Raw genomic sequence first — 17,190 nt, 5'->3', positions numbered from 1 at the left:
ATTTGAAGAATTGAAACTTTCATATCAAATTGTTACAGTGTACCAACGTGCTGAAAATTTCTATAGGTGATAAACCACCATTCTACTAAACTCCATATCACAAATCAACATGGTAGTGTCACATGCATTCAAGAATGACCTTCATTAATTATTTTATGTGGTATGATCATCTACTCTACATGTCAAAGTGACTAGTATTAGACATGTACATTTGATAAATTATTCAATCCTTATAAAGTTTTTTCTTATGCATGATGTACAAGATTAATAGAGCACATACTTGGCTTTTGGTTTAATATTAGAAGGGTACTAATAAGTTAATATTCTCTTATGCATGGATGGATCCTTTGTGACAAGTTTGATGAAGATATATACTCTATTCACCTTCTTTGACAAAAAACAAGCTATAATATTCTATCCTTGATGAAATCATGCACATAATGATACTCGGTCTTTATTTGTTTGGTCTGCACATGAAACACTAGATTCTTGAAAATGGCAATACAACTTTGGGTGTCACATCTTGCCACTATTGAATCTTCAACCTACACTCCCGCATGCTAGAGGATCCTCCCCTTAAACCATACTACACAACATATAATGAAATAAGTTGCCTTGTACTCCTACTTAAGTAGAAGACAGTGCCAATGTTGGTCACTTTTTCTTAATAATCCAAGAGATTTAGAAGTTAAAAAAGAAACAATATCCAAATACCAACTTCTTGAAATCATTATCTTCTACCCAATTTGAGTCATAGTTCCCCACATGAGAAGTCATGGAATTGTATGTGATACCATAGTTAAGAGTTCCCTTCAATTATCAAAACATCTACATCTAAACTTTCAAATGACTCTGATGGGGTTTGTTTAAGAGCTTGCTCTAAAATCCATTAATAAAATTTGTATCTCCATGGTGTTGCATAAATAAATGAGATTTCCAAACAACCTCATGTACCTCCCAATGTTTACTATCCCAATGGATGACTTCACATGGACCTCCATAGGTATAGCTATCTTCTTGTACTCAATCATGCTGAATAATTTCAAGATCTCCCATGCATACTTCTTCTGAGAGAGGTAGATTTTTCTTGGCTCTTGCCAAACTTCAATTACCAAACAATAGTGCAATAAGCCCAAATTTATCATTCCAAACTTACAACTCAAAGTCTTTCTTAGTCCATCATATCTTCAAAGTCACTATAATGAAAAGTTTGCCCACATAAGAAACAATCACTATAGACTTTTTACCATCCTTGTAAACATATAAATTAGTATTTAAGGCATACATTTTGAAGTTTAAGATTTTAAAAAACATATCAATCCACTAATACCATAATCTAAGGATTTGTTTCAACCAGCATAATGCCTTTTTCAACTTACAAACTTCATTTTTAAAATGGAGGGCCTCAATTCTTAATGGCTAAGCCATATACACCTCCTTCTTGAATTCACCATCCAAGAATGCTAATTCAATATTCATTTGGTAAATTGGCCACTTCTTATGAGTGATTACTGCAAATATTACGTGAATAGTGATCATGCTTGTAGTTGAAGTGAATGATTCTTGAAGATCAAATCCTTCAACCTATGAAATTCCATGTGCAATTAGTTTGGCTTTATACTTTCCTAAGTGTAACATGCCCGCTTGACCACTTGTGGGACACGTCTTAGCAACCCATCGGGAGGGGAGTCTAGAAAGCGCCACCTGGCACTCGCAAGGAATGTCACAGGGTTTGCGATCTATGTCTTCCCGAGTCTGCCCCAAAGCAGAAGTATCCGGTCGTTCCCACTTAGGACCGACCTGAACTTAGGGTTTCTTTCCTATCACCCAAGTCTCTAGGAAGTAGCTAGCGTCGAGCTCCAAATGACCCATTTTGAGTAGGAACAACAAAGTAAAAGCAGATTTATGCTGCACTTGGTTCATACAGAATGGGAAACGAGAGGGATACACCGTTCAACCTCTCTCCCCGTAGGGCATAGTCCCATTCCGATCCCCTAAAACGGCATGAATCGGGTTCTAACTTAACAATACCTAAATTCATCCGATGGTAAATCCTTGTGAGAAGCCTCCCAGTTCTCTAGGACCACCAATCGTAGGACGGACCTGTTGGGGGATTCCGTCCACCCACTTCCCTTGATATCTTTAGTTGTCTAATTAGGTCCTACCACATTTATGTGCAACATTTAAAATCGGCTTCATTAATTAAGCCTTTTAGGACACAGAGTTCGTTCACGTAATTTACAACACATACACAAAAATAAAACAAGCAGTCCTTTTATCAAACAAGTTCCTTAACTTATCTTTAAGTTAATCTTTGTCTCCTGCCCATACAGGAGAATTATATATCCCTTCTATCCAACAGAGGTACCCGGTCCAAATCTCATGGCACCGAAATTTCCATCCTTTATCTAGAATAGGATCTTCCAACATCCCAGACCTTGGGCTCATGGGGATCTCCAACTCCATTATGGACAAGCAAGGGGTGTCCAAAGCTCCACCTAACCCATAAGCGGTCTATGAGTGAGATGCCATTTCCGTGGTTGGCCTTTTCACCACTCGACCATCAGCCTATGAATCGAGTAGTGCCCTCTCGGGATAATCCGCGATGTGATCATGGAGATGATCCATGCATGCAAAATATCCTTTCGTAATTAATCCAATTAAAATTCAAGCACAATCAAAGCAATCAGCCCTAATATCGTATTCTAGAAAAAACATTCATTTATTCCCATGGCAACTTGTCATTACAAACCCCTGCCATACATTTGCCAGCAACACAAGCCTTGGACTATTTATCTAAATCACAATACAACAATCCCTTGATTGAAAGAAAAACATTTAGGGTGTTGTTCAATCAACCAACAAAACTAATTGTAATTTTTCCAAACAATACAATAATAGACGGGACAATAATTTCATCGCATATTCACTCTCCACCTTGGGGCCAAAGAGTAGAATTTACTTAATATTCCCTCCTTTAGCCTAAGGCATATGCTAAAGGTTCCAAAATACTATACATGACGTAAGTCCTATCATTCCAATGCAAATTAATCAATCTAGCAAGAGCATTTATGCCTCTTCTCTAAGTGACAATTATCTTTTATCATTTTCCTACTATGCAACATTTTTTCTTGGCTTTATCTTCCTTTCTCCTAAGGCAAGGAGTCGCATGTCATCGATGTAAAGTTTACATAATCTCTCCCATGTATGTACCGTATATATGCATTTGCGAACTTTAAACAATATTATCCTCGATAAAGATTAATTAAAGACCCATCGATGCTCAATACTTTAGTGTCCCATATGTTGCTTATGCTATGCATGGATTCATCACATAGCAACTAGGTGCAATTTAACTCCCTTTGATACAAACACTTCACAAACTTCATCTTTGAATATTTGAGATGCGATTTATCCTTTTTAATGACCTATTCTAGCACCACAAGGTACGGAGCCTAATGCATCTCTTGTGAGCATTAAAACAAGCATCTATCAATTTGAAAATACATAACTTATGACTGGTACCACAATTGGATTGATAGTGATGCCTTCGCCCGAAGCCTTGTTGCTAGTTGCAGGATTGTCATCCACACGCGACATTCTTTGCTTGGAGGCCATCGTCCGCAAGTAGACTCAAGAGATTAAGAAGGTGGAATAGATTCAAGATGGGAGAATGTAAGAGAAGATGGTTAAGTCGAGGATCAAGATAGAGGGAATTGAGCTAATTCTCTTCCTTGCAGCCTCTCGAGGTGACTCTTCTCTCTCTCTCTCTCTCTCTCTCTCTCTCTCTCTCTCTCTCTCTCTCTCTCTCTCTCTCTCTCTCTCTCTCTCTCTCTCTCTCTCTCTCTCTCTCTCTCTCTCTCTCTCTCTCTCTCTCTCAAGCTCTCTCTCAAGCTCTCTTTCAAGCTCTTCCTCACAATCTCTTGAAGGGGTATCCTTCTCTCTCTCCCTCTCTCTTGCAGCCTTTCGGGGCCTCCTTATGCTCTCTTGTGCCTCCCCATGCCTCATATTTATAATGAATTAGAGAGGAGGGGATAAGTTTGAGAACAAGAGTGGAGGGGCTCTTTGTAACGTGTCCGCTCCTCAAATCGCGGGACACGTCTTAGCAGTCCATCGAGAGATATATCTAGAAGACACCGCCCAACACTCCCAAGGAATGACACGGGGTTTGCCAACTAGGGTCTCTCGAGTCTACCCCGCAACGGAACTTATTCGACCGTTCCCACTAGGATCGACGTGAAGTCTAGGTTCCTGGCCAACATTGTCTAAGGTCATAGACCGACTTTTTCCTAACATTTCTCATTAACATTTCCTTTGAGGAAAGCTCTCGGCTAACCGAGACCAACCTTTCGTAGGACAGACCCATTGGTCACATCCACCATGCTTCCCTCGGGGGTTGTTTTAGTTATCTAATTGCCTACCACGTTATGTTTGACACATAAAAGCAGCTTCCTTAATTAACCCATTAGTCACAGATTCCTTTACATAATTTAGGGCACATATAAGAAGACAAGATAAAACAAGATCAAACACTTCCTTAACTTATCTTCAGATTAATGTTTGTCTCCCACTCATACAGGAGAATTAAGTGTTCCTTTCTGCCTCCGTAGAAAAATCCTTTCGTCTCCCGGCAACAAAACCTGAGGGTTTATCCTACCAAGATTCCGCCTCGTAACTAGTATCAAGGCCTCGAGATCCCATCTCGAGTCACGTAGAACACTTGTGTAGGGCCCGGAGGCATTGGGATTTACGACCAGGGCCCCCACTGGCACCCAAGCATCCTCCTACGCCAAGTAATTTCCACGGAGAGACCTCTCGCGGTGGGTTCAGTCCACATTCCCGATGTGGATTCATAACCCCCTTGGTTAGGGTTTGGCGATTCGCGGGGGATAGCTAGCACCATCCTTCCTTAATTATCCCTTTAGGAAATCATCCATAGCTGAAGCAACCAGCTTAATAACAATAACTAGGGAAAACGTCCCTTTTGTTTCCATGGCAATCAGTCATCTCAAACCCGGCCATGCAATCATCAAACACACCCCACTTGGATTAACATCCAAAACTACATTAACAAACAGTTGAATGCACACCCTCTTGCTTCAAAGCATCGCAATCCCATTGCATGTACAATCAAAATTTAACTTGGATGTATCAAAACACTTGCTCAAGGGATTTACAACCTTTTCAAAAACAGCCAAGCATAACTTGGGTCAACAATCCATTTATCCATTTGTGATAGTCCACAGCATGATCAATAAAACAATTCGCAGGCAATTATACTTATTCCTAATGCATCGGATCTCATGAAGTTCTAGGTTTCTAACCATCGGAAACTATCATTTCATATGTTTCTTTTAGTCATGATCGCGAAGCATAAATTCTAAATGACTATTCATGCACTGAACTGGTTTAAAAGCTATTATTTTATGTGAAATAATACAAAAACCTTATCATTTTATGTGTGTAAAAGCTATCATTTCATGCATATAAACTTATGCGAACTCCATACTCTACCATTTCACGCATGCAACCAAGCACTTAGAGTAAACAAAAACCCTAAGACTCGTCCTTGTTTCATACACGTAGCTAACCCCTTCATCTCTTCCACGAGAAATAATACATAATTAACTATAACGCTTAAAGAACCTAGGTTTGATTCGTGTTTGTAGGGGCGTTTATTGCATTGGTCGCTCTGCTCGCCTCTCCCACATTATCAGTACCAACGGTAGCTTTGGCACCTACGCTTTCTGCAATTTTCTTCTTGGGAGCCATTTCTACTTAGGGTTTGGATAGTCCGGGCCTTAGCGGCCTTCAAGATGATCGGTTCGGGAGGGAAAGGTTGCGGGCAAGGGATCCTTTGCCGATGAGGGGGTGGCTTGAGTGTGGCTCCTCAAATCGGCTTCACTCTCCAACTCTCTTCCCCTCTCTTTCTCCTTCTCTCTCTCTCCCTCTCTTCTTCCTCTTCTCTTCTCCTTCTTTCTCTCTCTCCTTCTTATCCCTTCTCTTTCTACTTCTCTCTTCTCTCCTTCTACCTCTTCTGCTTCTTCTTTACTTCTTCTTCTCCTTCTCTCTCTCCTCTTTCTCTCCTTTTCTTCCTCTCTTCTCTCTCTCCTTCTCTTCTTCTCTCCCTCTCTTCTTCCTTCTTTTCCTCTTCTTTTCTCTCTATGTCCTCTTCCTCTTCTACTTCTTTCTTTCTTATTCTCCTTCTTCTCTTCTTCTTCTCCTTCTCTCTCACTACTTCTCTTCTTCTTCTTTTCTCTTCTTCTCTTCCTCTACTCCCTCTCTCTTCTTTCTCTCCTTCTCTTCTTCTCTCCCTCTCCTCTTCTTCTTCTACTTCTTCTCTTCTTCTTCTTCTCCTTCCCCCTTCTCTCTCTCCTTCCCTTCCTCTCCTTCTTCTTCTTCTCCCTTCTCTCTCTCCTTCTCTTCTTCTCTCCCTCTCCTCTTCCTCTTCTACCTCTTCTCCTTCTCTCTCACTACTTCTCTTCTTCTTCTTTTCTCTTCTTCTCTTACTCTACTCCCTCTCTCTTCTTCCTCTCCTTCTCCTCTTCTCTCCCTCTCCTCTCCTCTTCTCCTCCTCTTACTACCTCTCCTTCTCTGCTCATGGGAAAGGGAGGGGTCATACTGCTAGGCCGTTGAGTAGATTGACAAGGCAGGGGGTGGCACCTGCTCACGATGGCGAGGATGGTGCACTGCTGCAAGCGGTGGGGGAGAGCCCGCTGCCTCCTTGCAGACCACCAGGGGGGCCCCTTTTAAGGTGAGGAGGGGAGGGAGATTGTTATGGGGAGGGAGGACAGTGCCCGCCATCTGGGGGGCTGCATGCCCCCCATCACACAGCTCACTCCCTCTCTCTCTCTCTCCCCGCCATGCTCATGGCAGGGGGAGAGAGAGGGGGTTAAAAAAATTCTAAAAAAATAAAAAAAATCTAAAGGGGGGGGAGGCACGGGGGGAAAGCACGAGGGACATTACACTCTTAGAAGACTCAGTGATTTGATGCTCATATCATGAATCTGATGGTTGCATTGGCTCCAAAAGGGGAGGTAAAACTTCAAGACACTTGGTTAGAAAGCTCTTAGTTCACTCCTTCTTCTTTTCTCTGTTCGAAGTGCTGTCTACTGCCTGTAGACTACGATTGCGACGTGCGCGATTTCGCAAATCACTTTTCTTTATTTCTCTTTTTATAAAATCTTCAAAACTAACTAAAACATCACTTGTCTTTTCTTTTAAATGACTTTTAGTTCTATCTTTTTAGGATAATATCTAAAATATAATAGTTTTCCCCTCCCCCCCCAAGAATCTAATGTTTTTGGACCATTCAAACTATACACATTAATACTAGTGATTAATATGGCTCATAAGTCCCGTTCACATTGTACTTTTCGTGAAGGTGGCTACGGTCCTTATCGATCCGAGAAAAATGTCACATTTAGGACTCGATTTTTTAATATATTTTTTTAATTGAATGAAAATTATTAGCTATTAATGCTAGTCAGTTTTTACCTTAGTTAGTCTTTAGTTAGTAATCTTACTAACTTATTAATTGACTAACTAACTTTTGAACTAACCAACTAACTTTTATTGCGTGGAAATATTACATTCTCCCCCCCTTAGAGAAATCGAGATGTCCTCATCTCGAGAGAAACTAGGGAAGACAAGCACTAATGGGGCTTATGACCTGTGGGTTAAGACCCACCATGCTTCTGCTGCGCTACTCTTAATGTTTCAAGTAGTGCACCCATATTATTCGGATTAACCATAGGTACAAGAGTAGGATTTATTCTCAATTGTGTTACATGTTGATTAAGCTTCTAGGAATTTTGGTCCTCCTAATAAGGTTTAGTAGGCTCTAGATCTTTGTCTTCATCTAATTCGTCTATATATCCATAGACTGCACCTGTGTGGCTTCGTTTTCTTGGAGGCTCAATGTCTTTTGGACTTAGATCAGGGCAGTCTGCTTGGATGTGTCCTAGCTCATTACAATGGAAGCATTGACGGTAGGGACATCTCCTACAGATGTGCCCTATCTCTCCGCACGTATGGCATCTCTTATCCTGATCTCCATAGTCATCTTTGCTACAATTGCCTGATTTAAGTTCTTAGACGATTGAATTCGCTTGGAGTAATGTGTCTTGCAAGTCCCTTTGACGCATTGCTTCAAGACGGTGGTTCAGAGGAGTGTTTAGGCCATGCAAAACTTGGATACTTGCTGTGCAATATCCATAGGTGGCGCATATTTTAGTAGGATTACAAACTTTGAGTAGTAAGCTTCCAAGGTTAATTCCAACTACTTGAGCTTGAAGGATTCATTCATCTTCAAGGTCTGGTAGGTTGGCGGAAGGTATCGTCCGCGTACAACATCTTTCAACTAAGTCCACGTAACAGCGGCTTCAGAAATACCTTGATCTTTGCACCATTGCTTCCACCATAACCGAGCTTGGACAACTAACTTCAGTTTTTCAATCATTGCTTGATTCATGGAGGCAGTTCCCAAAGCAGCGAAATAGTCATCCATCGTCTCAATCCATATCTCTGCTTCTGCTGCGACGTCTAACCCTTCTACATCAAACTCGGGTGCCTTAATTTGCTAAGTCCACGTAACATCGGCTTCAAAAATACCTTGATCTTTGCACCATTGCTTCCACCATAACCGAGCTTGGACAACTAACTTGAATTTTCAATCATTGCTTGATTCATGGAGGCAGTTCCCGAAGCAGAGAAATAGTCATCCATCGTCTCAATCCATATCTCTGCTTCTGCTGCGACGTCTAACCCTTCTACATCAAACTCGGGTGCCTTAATTTGCTTGAGAAGAAATTTCTTCTCTTGCATATCAGCATTCGTGGGTGCAGAAGGTGCCTGACAATCAAGCCATACCACTTAGGTTATTTCTATTTAGGATATGTCTATGAACCGAACATTAGTCAATCATGTATCATCATGAAGTTTTGCTCTGGTACCAACTATAACGTGTTCGCTTGACCACCTGTGGGACACGTCTTAACAACCCATCGGGAGGGGAGTCTAGAAAGTACCACTTGGCACTCGCAAGGAATGTCACAGGGATTGCGATCTAGGCCTTTCCGAGTCTACCCCGAAGTAGAAGTATCCAGTCGTTCCCGCTTAGGACCAACCTGAAGTCAGGGTTTCTTTTCTATCACCCAAGTCTCTAGGAAGTAGCTAGCGTCGAGCTCCAGATGACCCACTTTGAGTAGGACACAACAGAGTCAAAGCAGATTTATGCTGCAGTTGGTTCATAGAGAATGGGAAACGAGAGGGATGCATCGCTCAACCTCTCTCCTCGTAAGGCATAGTCCCATTCGGGTCTCCTAAAATGGCATGAATCGGGTTCTAACTTAACAATACCTAAAGTCATCCGACAATAAATCCTTGTGAGAAGCCTCCCAGTTCTCTAGGGCCACCCAGCCATAAGACATACCCGTCGGGGGATTCCATCCACCCGCTTCCCTCGATAGCTTTAGTTGTCTAATTAGGTCCTACCACATTTATGTGCGACATTTAAAATCAGCTTCATTAATTAAGCCTTTTAGGGCACAGATTTCGTTCACGTAATGTACAACACATACACAAAAACAAAATAAGCAGTCCTTTTATCAAACAAGTTCCTTAACTTATCTTTAAGTTAATCTTTGTCTCCTACCCATACAGGAGAATTATGTATCCCTTCTATCCAACAGAAGTACCTAGTCCAAATCTCATGGCATCGAAATTTCCATCCTTTATCTAGAATAGGATCTTCCAACGTCCCAAACGTTTGGCTCACGAGGATCTCCAACTCCATTCTAGACCGGCAAGGGGTGTCCAAAGCTCCACTTAATCCACAAGTGGTCTAGGAGTGAGATACCATTTCCGTGGTTGGCCTTTTCACCACTCGACCACCATCGGCCTGTGAATTGAGCAGTGCCCTCTCGGGATAATCTGTGATGTGATCTTGGAGATAATCCACACGTGCAAAATATCCTTCCTTAATTAATCCAATTAAAATTCAAGAACAATCAAAGCAATCAACCCTAATATCATATTCTAGAAAAAACATTTCTTTATTCCCATGGCAACTTGTCATTATAGGCCCCTGCCATGCATTTGCCAGCAACACAAGCCTTGGAATATTTATCCAAATCACAATGCAACAATCCCTTGATTGAAAGAAAAGCATTTAGGGTGTTATTCAATCAACCAACAAAACTAATTGTATTTTTCCCAAACAATACAATAATAGATGCGACAATAATTCCATCGCATATTCACTCTCCCCCTTGGGCCCAAAGAGTAGAATTTACTTAATATTCCCTCCTTTAGCCTAAGGCATATGCTAAAGGTTCCAATACTATACATGACGTAAGTCCTATCATTCCAATGCAAATTAATCAATCTAGCAAGAGCATTTATGCCTCTTCTCTAAGTGACAATTATCTTTTATCATTTTCCTACTATGCAACATTTTTTCTTGGCTTTATCTTCCTTTCTCCTAAGGCAAGGAGTCGCATGTCATCGATGTAAAATTTACATAATCTCTCCCATGTATGTACCGTGTATATGCATTTGTGAACTTTAAACAATATTATCCTCGGCAAAGATTAATCAAAGACCCATCGATGCTCAATACTTTAGTGTCCCGTATGTTGCTTATGCTATGCATGGATTCATCACATAGCAACTAGGTGCAATTTAACTCCCTTTGATACAAGCACTTGACAGACTTCATCTTTGAATATTTGAGATGTGATTTATCCTTTTCAATGACCTATTCTAGCACCACAAGGTACAGAGCCTAATGCATCTCTTGTGAGCATTAAACCCACTTGGTGTCAATAATTTTCCTCTTTTCTAGTTAATCCACTTGTTCCCATGTGTCATTCTTCATTATGGTCTCATATATTATGTGCCTATCTAACACTCCCTTAATGGCACGATTTTGATAGTCAATCAAGACCTAGGTGACACTATCTAAACTCCCTTAGAATATTGCAAATTTTTCTACCTAGGATCACTTGATTCTACCTTCTAGGGGAAGATTCATCCCATTTCCATGAGGATCAACCTATTAACAAGGTTCTTAAATAATGCTAAGGCCACCTAATAGCTTATCTAGTGCTGATCACATGCAATTACTTATGCAATTTAACCTAAACTAACGTTGATCTATGTCACACTTGTTTCAAAGAGAATGAGAAACAAGGGGGAGCTAATGCATCCCTCTATCCATAAGGCAAAGTCTCCCCCTAGTTTCCTAAAATGAAAGAAGGTTAGGATCCATAATAATCTGACCTTAATTGCAAGCTTTCTTTCTTTAGCTTCTTTTTGTTGTTAATAGGTGTATTGCCTTTTTCTTTTTTGGAAGAAATTTCAATATACTACTAAATAGTCATACTTTTACAAGAAACGTGTTTTTTGTCTTCCCATGTGGTCTTCCAATGGGAAACAAGCTCAACCATTTGGTCTTTGGCAATTCCTAAGTTGATCATATTGTAGGCTCTAGCAAGTGTTTCAAATGACATGTCTAATTAAGCAAAGGGTTGGAAGGCCAGTTTTCTCAATAAGTAATGTGGCCATTTGATACACAGATCGATGATTGTTGTCTGGCTTCAAATGAGTTGGAGACTATAGTTTCATTGCTAGCTATAGGTGTCTTAGCATTCACAGCTTGTTTGCTCTAGGTTGTACAATCTTTGTGGAGATCTTAGGATGTGGAGTGAGGAACATGGGCTCGAAGTTTGTGCCCACATGCTTGGATGCTAGCTCTTCATTAGAGTTTAATACGTGGGTCACATCATGTTTGGGTATTGTCATAAGAGTGGGGGTCATTTGGTGTGTGTAAGACTAGCTTCTTTTGGTTAATGGTTGGGTTGGTCTGTACACTCAAATCCCTTGCTTGTCCTTTTAGAGACCTAGGTTATTTGATCAAACTATTGTATTTGTGTGACATTTTTGTCATGTGTTTCAAGGCATTAATCAAGAGGCTTGGAAGGCTTGAGAAACTCACAAAGGTATCCATATTTAATGATTGCTCTTATAGTATCCTTAAGCTATAAGTAGAGCCTTATGCACCCATTTTGTGGTTGTATGTTTTCTTAGATTGCCTTGCCTATGTCTCTTGAACTACTTACATGGCCTACGTGAATTTTTTATGGTTTTCTATTGCATTTTATCATGCCATTACTGGTGGTTAACATGAGTTTTGTTTGGGTGGTTGATATTCGAAATACTTGTGGGCACTAGTTTCTTCTCCTAGGCCATTACTAGTTAGTTAGTGTGACAAGGCTTCTTTCTATTTGCTAGATACAAATGGTAGGGTGGGTTTGTTGGCAATGGGCATTTTTCAACTAACTCTCCTTTACTAAATGCAAAGGCCACTCTAGCACACTAGGGAGGTTTAAGTGGATACATTCCTCTATGTAGTCAACTTGGCACTTGATCTAAAATTTGAGTGATTGACCTAGAAAAATCTCAAGTTTGATGTCTTCTTTATTAGGAAGAATGTAACAGCTTATTGGTATACTCTTCGTTTCTATGGACACCATTAACTTACATTTTCCCAACACTGTGTAGGATAGGCTTGTGTACGGATTGAGTTTAGCATGAGAGGGTACTATGAAGGCCAACCTACATGGTTCCAAAACTCCTAGAGCAAGGTCTTGAAATTTGAGCCTTCATCAATCAGGGCATCTAATAGGACTTCCTTAGTGATTGGGATCCTAAGACAAGTTGGTGGTATTACTAATTCATTTTCATCATTTAGGTGGCTGATTATGATTGCCCTCACTTTTATGTTCTGTGGCACTAAGTTCTTATGCCTTTGGTGTAAGGGATTCTATTGCATATATTGGTCACCATTGCCTTTGATGGGTCCTAGTAGTTGTTTATATTTTGGATTCCTTAGAGGATAGTACTTCTTGATGTGGTTATTGTTGAAGTGGCCAATCCCTTCCCCTTGTCATTATCCTAGCTCTCTATTATTGAAGTGGCCAATCCCTTCCCCTTGTCATTATCCCTAGCTCTCTATTGCAAGAACTTTGAGATCAAGGATGAGGTCCAAGGGTTGAAACCATATTTATTTATGTTCAAGGACCTTTATATACTCTAGCCATTATTACCAATCAAGCTAAGACTTTTGAGTTCATTGATGATGCTACTAGTTTGCCTACAATCTTAAGTTGCAAGGTGTAATGTCATAAGGGATAATGGGTGACTCTTGTAAGACTTATAACATGATCTTTAACCACTTTCCATGCAGCCTAGAAGCATTAGATACATCTCTATTTCTTCTAAACTTCTAAAAATTCCTAGTAGTGGCCCCCCACTCAATGACCTTGAAGGCACCTTTGGTAGCTACAAATTTTCATATTCTTTCCACAATTTTGGCATTTGGTAGCCTGAAGGCCCAAGCTTTGTGCCCTAAGTAGTATCGTCTAGAATCCTAAATGAGTCATTGATTAGACTAACACACAAGCCAAATTCTTTAACCTCTTTTAAAGCTTGAGTGGTTACTAACTGGACTCTATCTAGACCCCAAGCCTCACAATATTCCTTGTTTTTCTCAAAAAGGAATCTTAGCTATAATTATTTCCCTTGGTAGTTTAGCTCTTGCCTTTAAAGCCCCATCTTCCATATTCATCAAGTGAAGACATCCCAAAGACCAAATTTTCTTCAATCTTTACATTGCAATTAGAGCTGGATACTTGTCTTTCCCCTCTTTTTCTCATAAGAATTGGCTAAGTAGGGAGTCCCATGACTTTTGAAGTTCTTTGCTACAAGCCAGAAGAGGTAGATAAAAACTTTAAGTAGGATAGATAAGTAGTTTGTGAATCTCTAGCCTATGGAATAACCATGCCATTAAGCTCCAACAATTGAGCCTTCTCCTTGTTTTCTCGAGGATACAACTCAATCTCAATGACTCCTAAATGTCCATCCTAATAGGAAAGCCTAAATATTTGAATAGGCAACCCCATCTCACTACTTTATCTTCCCAACCAAGGTCCATAGGTCATCCTCTATCATGCTTATCAATGATGATTTGGCAATGTTGATCTTGCAGCATGTTCCAATTTCAATACATTTTGAGCCTTCTACAAATTCTCCTTCACCACTTTAAGGATCAATAGAATATCATCAACAAAGCCTTGGCTGGTTGAATGCTTGCCTTTGTAGCGTATTCCTTCCAACTCTCTCTTGCTGGGTTCTCAAGGGTGCAAAACAACACACATGCCCAGAGCGAGCAAAAAGGGGGCTAAGAGGGCAACCCTATTGCACACCTCTCCTAACTTGTTGTGGATCAAGAAGAGTGATGTTGACTTGAACAAAGGCTTTTGCATTTGCACCTAGCATGATAGGCAATTTTGCCTCTCTTTTTTTCAAAATCCCATTATTGCCAAAACCTTGCACAAATCACTCTAACTCACTAGATCAAATACCTTTTGAGCCCCACTTGCATGAAAATAATTCATTGCCCTAATGTACTAGCCCATTCAACTACAAAAACAACATTCAAAATATTATCCAAGTGGACCTTCCCTTCATAAAGCCATGTTGAAATTTACTAAGGTACTTTTGTAGTATTGGAGAAAGCCTAGTTGCCATTGCTTCAATAAAAATCTTATAAATTGTGCCCATCAGAGAAATGGTCCTCCAATGCTCGAGGGTTATGCATTACTTCTATGTAGGAAACATTAAGAACAACTCTTTCTTTGAAAATAGTTATTTTGGCAAGATGTAGATAAGGTTAAGAACATGTCTTTCATTGAAAAGAAAGCTAATATTATCCATCTCTCTATCCAATGCAACTTGCCATATTTTTTAGGCTCTTTGCAATACCTCCTCATTCATTTGCTTTAGCCCACATAACTTCTTAATGCTTCTTGCTACACAACATAACATCTTGAAGCCATATGCATTGATGAACTTTAAGCACAATTTTTTCCCAAAGCATCTACTAGATTCTTCCCCAATTCCTCCTTCAATGCTTTAATTAGACCCAAAATAAGGGATTTAATTCCACATGATTGGCATGGCACAAGCTGGCAATTAGAGGCTCATGGAGGCCTTCCACCCTACACAAATTGAAGGAGCTTAAAACAAACATTATTGGAGCATGATTGGACAACAAGCAATCAAAGTCCACCATCACATTGACCATTATCAGCAACCATATGAATGTTTGTGAAGGGTCGGCTATTAACAAGTAATTATTGTTTGTAGCCCATTCTTGTGCATATATACATATAGTTTATGAGTCTTATTTGTGCTGGTAGAGGCTAACCTTCCTTTAGTATGATATTAAAATTGTCTCCCAATAGACATTTATTTGCCACATCTAGATGGCCAAGAAGTTGCCATCAACTTTTCCTTTATCGAGGGTCATGATACACACATAGATTAATTACATCCATCACCGAGCCTTCCAATCTAAAGAGACTTGCAATTGGTTTTCCTTATTCATCCCCTTATTGACTCCCTTAAATCACTTTTGGCCATGGAGATTTAGGATTAAATTTTTTGCTAGTTTGTATGTTGTCATTGGTGTTAGGGAAATCTCGTGAATAATGGCCCCACATGCCACAAGTAAAGCATGCTCTAGCAAAATTACCCCAATGAGCTTAAGGCAAAGTTCACCAACATATGGAATATCCAAGACTAGCTTCTTGGGTTTCTCCTTGCTAGTATCCCATAATAGACACATGTAGTTCCCAAATGGAATTGATAGAGGGGGAATATGTGAGGGTTTCCCTACCCCCCTAGCAAAATCTAGTAGCAAATTCCATAGCTAGATGGTAAATCCAAAAATTTACCCATAATGTGAACTTTTGCCTAATGCAATCATTTTTTATTTCGATAGGCTATTAGGTAGTGACATATACAAGATCTAATCCCAAAAAATATACACCCTATTCCAATACTTTCTTTGCTATCTCCTATGTGCATAAACACCACTTTAAAGAACCCTTTCCCATCATAATTGAAAGGGTGAGCAAGAGTGAGAGGGAAGAGAGTAAGCGGAAGCAAGAGCAATAGCTGTGGAGGTTTGAACAAGAGAGAGCAAGACTAGTGTGTGTGGAAGCCTCCAACAATCACAATGTGTGATGCCTTCCTTTTATTCTATCATAGTAAAGAATAAGGAATAAATATGATAATGATGGGTGGCTATTGTCACACAAGGCACTACAAAGGTAAAGGTAGGCACTTAGGCACAAGCAATCTTTAACCCCCAACAACCTCCCACTTAAATGCGAATATACTTGGAGTGAGGAAAAAAGTACAAGATGTACATATGAGTACAAGTGGATGAGAGAAGACATCGTCTCATTCTACACCCATCAACTTTTTCTAAGGAAGGTATAACATTCCACTAGGAGACTTTTAGTGAGAAGACCAACAGGATTCTCATCTATAGAGATCTTGGCAAGCTCTATGTGCTTGTTCTCAATCACCTCGTTAATGAAGTGATAGCACACCTCAATGTGCTTGGTCTTTGTATGCAAGGCTAGATTACATTCCAATTGGATAGCACTCATAAAATCCAAATACAATGTAGGAGTCATAAAAGGGGTACTAGGGTCTACAACCAAATGGCCTAGCTATAGGGCCTCCTTGTAAGCCTCAGTAGTTGCAATGTACTCAACCTCAAGAGTCGACAATATACTGCATTTATGTACCCTACACATCCAAGAAACAGTGCCTCTAGCAAATGTGATCATAAATAGAGGTGGAATTTCTACTTTTTGCATGTTCTATATAATTTGAGTCGTTGTAATCTATGACTCATGTATCATGGCTGTTGTAGCAAAGGCACAAGTCTATAGTGCCCTTAAGGTATTGCATGATGATACCCTTCATGTTGTCCCAATGTTGCTAACTAGATGTCACCATGTACTAAGCCACAACTCCCATAGCAAATGATATGTCAAGTCCAGTGGCTATCATGGCATACATTAAGCTCTCCACTACAGATGCATACAGAATCTTGGTCATCTTAGCCTTCTCATTATCTGATTGGGGACAATTTGCTTAGTTTCCCTTCACATGAGAAGGTAAAGAGGTGCCAATGGGTTTACCCCCTTACATATGGAACCTCTTAAGTATCCTATGATGTACTCCTTTTATGATAAGTAGAAGAGTTCCTTAAAGTGATTACACATGATACGCATACCAAGTATGTGAGAAGCATACACCATGTCCTTC

This window comes from Lygodium microphyllum, chromosome 30, assembly GCF_053477565.2.
Source record: "Lygodium microphyllum isolate KBCC chromosome 30, Lygodium_microphyllum_v1.1.10, whole genome shotgun sequence".
Taxonomy (NCBI): domain Eukaryota; kingdom Viridiplantae; phylum Streptophyta; class Polypodiopsida; order Schizaeales; family Lygodiaceae; genus Lygodium; species Lygodium microphyllum.
Note: the sequence above shows the minus strand (reverse complement) of the source record.